We start from the raw sequence: 6,366 nt of genomic DNA on the forward strand, positions 1-6,366 counted from the left end.
CCACCAGTCATGTCTAGCCCTCTCCTGCCTAGCTACTGGCCATTCAGCTTTTTATTAGACCAATCAGGTGCCTTAGGTAGGCAAGGAAACAAATGTAACCCACTTTTACACAGTTAAAGTAATATTCCACGGCATAAACAAATGTCACACTTCTTTATATAGTTAAATATTCCCTATTTCCCCTTTTTGTCTAAATAAAAAGAAAGGTTTTAACTCTAACATAGTAAGATTAGATACAATAAGAACAGTTATCAAGTAACAATTACATTTACAATATACAGTCCATTTGTATTTGGCAAAATTAAAGAAAATACTCAGGACCTATGTAGACATTTGTACCTCACATTAGGCACCAAATAAACCAGTCTTCCCCTTAGTCACACACCTTGACATAGTTAAATATTCCACAACAAAGGTTGAACATTTCTTTGCATTTCTCTTCCATTTGAGATGTCTCTATCTGTACCTCAATTTTTAATTGCATTATTTATTTGAGTTTTTTTCTTTCTAATGTCTGGTTTCTTGAGTGCTTTATATATTTTGGAAATTAACCCTCTGTCAGATGTGGGTTGGTGAAGGTCTGATTCTGTACGCTGCTGTTCTTTCGTAAGGTTCCATTTATTAATTGTTGATCTTAGTGCCTGTGCTTGGGGTTCTATCCAGTACTTTTTCTCCTGTAGTAGTGCGTTCAAGGCTGTTCGTCACTATCTCTTCTATCAGGTTCAGTGTTTCTGGTTTTATGTTGAGGTGTTTGATCCACTTAGACTTGAGTTTCATGCAGGGCGACAGGTGCAGATCTATTTGCGTTCTTCTGCATGCTGACATCCAGTTAGACCAGCACCATTTGATGAAGATGCTTTTCCCCCCATTGTATAAGTTTGGTTTCTTTGTCAACAATCTGGTATCCATAGGTGTGTGGACTTATATCTGGGTCTCCATTTCAGCTTCATTGATCCTCCTGTCTGCCTTGATACCAATTCAGTTTTTATTACTGTATTTGTGTACTTAACTTCACTACAGGAAAGAATTTTAAGACAAGTCAGTATGAAGCTGAATCAAAGTAGGGATTTTTGTGGGTTGTGTGTGTGTATTTTAGAGACAGGGTTTCTCTGTGTAACCCTAATGTCCTGGAACCCACTCTGTAGACTAGACTAGCCTTGAACTCAGAGACCAACTTACCTCTGCCTCCCCAGTGCTAGGATTAAAGTCCTGTGCCACCACTGACCAGCTGGAGCATGAATTTATTTAAAAAATATTTTAGGGTCTGGAGAGATGGCTTAACAGTTTGGAGTGCATACAATTTTGTCAGAGGATCAGAATTTAGATCCCAGCACCCAGCTCACAAATGCCTGTAACTCCACTCCAAGGAATCTGTTGCCCGTTTCTGGCCTCTATCGGCATTCATGTATATATACAAATGCACACACAGACACATAAACACACACCCACACACGTACATAAATAAGATAAATCGTTTCTTTGTCTTAAGAAAAGCTTTGGACAGATTTAAGCATGGCTGCTGTAGGCACAGAAGGAAAGAGTATTACAGACAGAAGTGTGAACATGGGTGTCCCTGGAGAGAGCTAATGATATAAGTGTCCTAATAATAGCCTTACATAGTTTTGGTGACTTTGGAATTTACATAGTTTAAACAGTGTCTAAAGACCTTAGTTTTTATTTTTCAGTAAATGAAGTCATAGATTGATCTCTGAGGTACATTGGATAGGTGTTAGAATATGGCCTGTACCTTTAAGCCTGATCCCATAGCCTGAGTCAGGCCACATCTCCATGAAGCTTGGTCTGATTCCATCTGCTGAATCATGGCCTGGCCGCAGCCCCTAGTCTTCCACAGCACCTGGCTCCTCCACACTACAAGGCTGCACTAAATCAGATGCTATGAAACATCCTTCTGTCCTGACAAGATTGAAAGTTAGACCTTGCTTCTGTTTAGGGGAATGATCAGCAAATCCTTGGAGACTTTTCAGAGATTTGGTTCCAAAAATGAAGGCTGCTCTCTGAAGAGGCTCCTCTGACCTCTACCCAGGCACCCCCATAACACACACCCAAAACATCACACCACACACACACACACAAAAAAACACCCCTTCCTTTTATCTCCCTTCCTCCTCCTCCTCCTCTCTCTCTCTCTCTCTCTCTCTCTGTCTCTCTGTCTCTGTCTCTCTCTCTCTCTGTCTGTCTCTCTCTCTCTCTCTCTCTCTCACACACACACACACACACACACACACACAAAACACCCCTTCCTTTTATCTCCCTTCCTCTCATTTCTCTCTTTCTCTGTCTGTCTGTTTCTCTCTCTCTCTCTCTCTCTCACACACACACACACACACACACACACACACACAAAACACCCCCTTCCTTTTATCTCCCTCTCATTTCTCTCTCTCTCTCTATGTCACATACACACCTCTGTCTGTCTCTCTCTCACACACACACAACACCCCTTCCTTTTATCTCCCTTCCTCTCATTTCTCTCTCCCCTGTCTCTCCTCTCCTCCCTCCCTCCCCCCCCCTCTGCCACACACACACATCCTTCCTCATTGATTAAGCTTCCCTTCAATCTTAAAATGAAGTCTCTCTTTCCTTTGAGGCCCCATCGTGTTTTGAGATCTTTGTGTGTTGTTTTGCTTCTTTCTCCCGTTCTCTCTTTCTCCTCAAGGTCCAATCACGGCCTTCCGATCACAGTAATCATAATGATAAGATTATAATGGCCGAGCATCATCACAAACCTCCTTTCTAGCAGCAGTCTGTGTCAGCTTCCTTTGCAGACCGGTCACTGCTAGTTCATATTTTGCTGAGAAGGTGAAAGCCAGGGGTCAGAGGGCTGAAGGGAGGCTTACTGTTCCTGCCTGAAGGGAACTGAAGATGTGGTTTGACTCCAAGCAAAGATCATAATCTTGCTTGTGAGATTCTCAGAAGGCATTTGCACACTGACAGCTGGAGAAAGAATGAGGTTAAACTCGAAGGTCACACATCCTTGGGCCCTCAGCAGGGTTTCTTGCTATTTTAACATTCTTATTTGAAATCGCTCTGTAAAAATGATACGTCTCTGTGCAGACGGGCTTTACAGCTATTAGTGTTAATTATGCTGAAATTCTTGACTTCAAGCTAGCAAAGAGTCTTCCACCAGACTCCATAGCGAGAGGCCCCTCCCCACGTCTCTTTCATTTTCCATCTTTCCATCCTGCCTTATACCTAGGAGAACTTGGTACAGCATCTGTACTTCATTTACTTCGTGGCTGTGGTCTTTTCACTGACCTTGCTACCTCAGGCTGGTTCTTGTCACTGGGCACACAGCGCAGGTGAGACAAACAGAAGGATGGAGAAGGTGACTTTGACTTCCGGCCTAGATATCAAAATTAGTGGGTTCTCAAGAGACCTCATCCCACCAGCCACACCCACCCCAGAGGTCATAGGTCAGAATTCCAACCTGTCCAAGGTCATCAGTTATGACCTGGGAAGGGGGTGACTTAACAGTTCCCAAAAAAATCTCCTTTTAAAAAATATTTCATTTTAGCCTATATATGTGTGTGTGTGTGTGTGTGTGTGTTTTGCTGGCATGTATGTATGTATGTATGTATGTATGTGCCACACATGCTTGCCTGATGCCCGCAGGCATCAGAAGAAGGCAACTGGAGTTACAGATAACTATGAGCCACTATGTGATGCTGGGACTAGAACTCAAGTCCTCTGCCAAAGCAACAAGTTCTCTTAATTACTGAGCCAGTTTTCTGCCCCCAAAAGATCTTTAAAATGCAAACCTCAGTAAATCCATGCCTCTCTGAGCTGGAGCTCTGCCCTAAATTCAGGGTCTCCTTACAGTGGAAAGTGCTGAGGAAGAAACAAGGGCCCTGGGCCATGGGGTGGAGGCAGCAAGACTTGGCCTCTTGTGTTTTCCTGGAGTGCATCCCCACCCTCCAGCTTCCTCCCTCCTGTGATCTAAGAGGTCACAGGAGATCTGAGAGATCTAAGATCTAGATCTAAGAGGTTTAAAGTCCCACTGCTCTGCCTAGTGGTGGTGGAAGCCTTTGAGAAGCAGGACTCCTGCATAAGGAGCCCACATGAAGCAGCTCACCTGTCCCTAAGAGAAGAGTGACTACTTCGCAGAACAGTGGAGTAATGTGGTGTGGGAGCCCCTTCTGTCTTGGTTAATGAATAAAGAAACTGCCTTGGCCTCTTGATAGGGCAGAACTTAGGTAGGCAGGGAAGACAGAACTGAATGCTGGGAGGAAGAAGGGCAGAGTCAGGGAGAACCGCCATGGAGCCTAGCCAGAGTAAGACATGTTGAAGTTTACCCGGGCAAGCCACTGCCACATGGAGATACACAGATTAATAGAAATGGGTTAAATTAAGATGGAAGAATTAGGGCTGGAGAGATGGCTCAGTGGTTAAGAGCATTGCCTGCTCTTCCAAAGGTCCTGAGTTCAATTCCCAGCAACCACATGGTGGCTCACAACCATCTGTAAAGAGGTCTGGCGCCCTCTTCTGGCCTTCAGGCATACACACAGACAGAATATTGTATACATAATAAATAAATAGATAAATATTTAAAAGAAAAAGATGTAAGAATTAGCCAATAAGTAACTAGAACTATTGGGCCAAGCAGTGATTTAATTAATATAGTTTCCGTGTGGTTATTTCAGGGCTAAGCTAGCCCGGTGGCCGGGATGAACAAGTGGTTCTCCTTTCTACAGTAATGATTCTATGCTTCTGTTTCAAGTCTGGGATGGAGGGGACATGAAGAGCCACGCACCAATGGCCACGGAATGTATCCAGTCAGAGCTGTGCCGAGCAGAGGGAGAGCCACCGCTATGCCACCTCCCACCAGGTACACACCTAAGGTCTGTGCATTGAGATGCAGTGTGTTTGCAGTCATCCTGAGGGTGTGTGCAGGGGAGGTCCCATTTAGGGGTTCAAATTAAGTCAGATCATCCCCGTATCCCTCCAAGCCAGTTAGTGTCTGTATCCTAGTATGACCCCAGGAGCTTTGAACTATTTCTTGCCTCTTCTGTAACAGAAAAGCAGAAGAGATCAATTCTGGTGCATAATGAGCTGGCCCGTGCTAAGGGAAAGTGGGGAGCCAGCAGCATGGCTGGCAGGGTTCCGCTGAAAGGGGATGGAGTCTGGGTTCACGTGGCTCAGAATTCAGTGGCAACAAACAGTGACCTCATTCAGGACACGTTATAAAAATGGAGCCAACGGGGCTTATTAATATATTGACTGGGGGTGGGACAATGGAGGAGGAGAATCGCAGATAGGGTCTAAAGGTCTGACATAAGCAACCAAGTGGGCTATCTTGTCACTTCCTGAGGCAGGAGGCCAAGGAAGACCAGGCAACGTGGGCAGGAGGGCGTTAAGAGTTCTGGTTCCCCCAATTTGAAACATCACTGGAACATTTCAAGTAGAGCATTGGATGCTAGAATCTAAGCGCCAGAAAAACCTGGGATGGAGGGCTTTTTTTGTTTTAGTGACATGTATGTGTTTGTGTATATGTATGTCTGTATGAGAGAACATACACTTGAATGAAGGTGCCTGTGGAGCCCCCAAGAGGGTGTTGGATCCCCTGGAGCTACAGGTAGAGGTGGCTGTGAGCCTCCTCTGGAGACTGCTGGAATGGAACGCAGGTCCTCTGCAAGAGCCGTGCATGCTCTTAACCCCTGAACCCTCTCTGGGCTAGAGATTTATGTTCGGCAATGCTTTGGGGAAGTTTAGACTAGAAAGCATGTCTGAAGTTGTTAAGATGTTAGAGGTAAGGAAAATTTGGATTTGGCCTGAGATCACTTTGACACAGGCTATTGATTTGAGGGGGGGAAATGTGCTTTAAGAAAGTGGATTACAGGGCTGGAGAGATGGCTTAATGGTTAAGAGCTCTGGTTGCTCTTCCAGAGGTCCTGAGTTTAGTTCCCAGCAACCACATGGTGGCTCACAACCGTCTGTAATGGGATCTGATGTTGTCTTCTGGCCTGCAGGTGTATATGCAGACAGAAAACAGTATACATAAAATAAATCAGTCCTAAAGAGAAAAGAAAGTGGATTGAGATAAGGATAGAAAGCAATGCCTAGCTACAAGGGGACCCAAGAATTGGACTATTGCCAGGAAGAGACATAGATTAGGAGACAGTGGGGTGATTGTGTTTGTGTTTTATTTTTGTGGGAAGAGGAGCTGTAACGATTAATGTTGATTCTCAGCTTGACTCTAAGAGGCCCTCTGGTGTAGGCGTCCTCCTCCACAAGACAGTCAGGATTCTTGTCTATTTTGTTCTGTGTTTGATACTGTGTGTTCATCAAGAATAATTGGAAAATAAGATTTGAGTAAAATATCAACCTGGCATCTCCTTCCCACCCACT

The sequence above is a fragment of the Microtus oregoni genome, unplaced genomic scaffold, assembly GCF_018167655.1.
Source record: "Microtus oregoni isolate MIOR12 unplaced genomic scaffold, Mior012 000148F_ref0000004, whole genome shotgun sequence".
NCBI classification, from domain to species: domain Eukaryota; kingdom Metazoa; phylum Chordata; class Mammalia; order Rodentia; family Cricetidae; genus Microtus; species Microtus oregoni.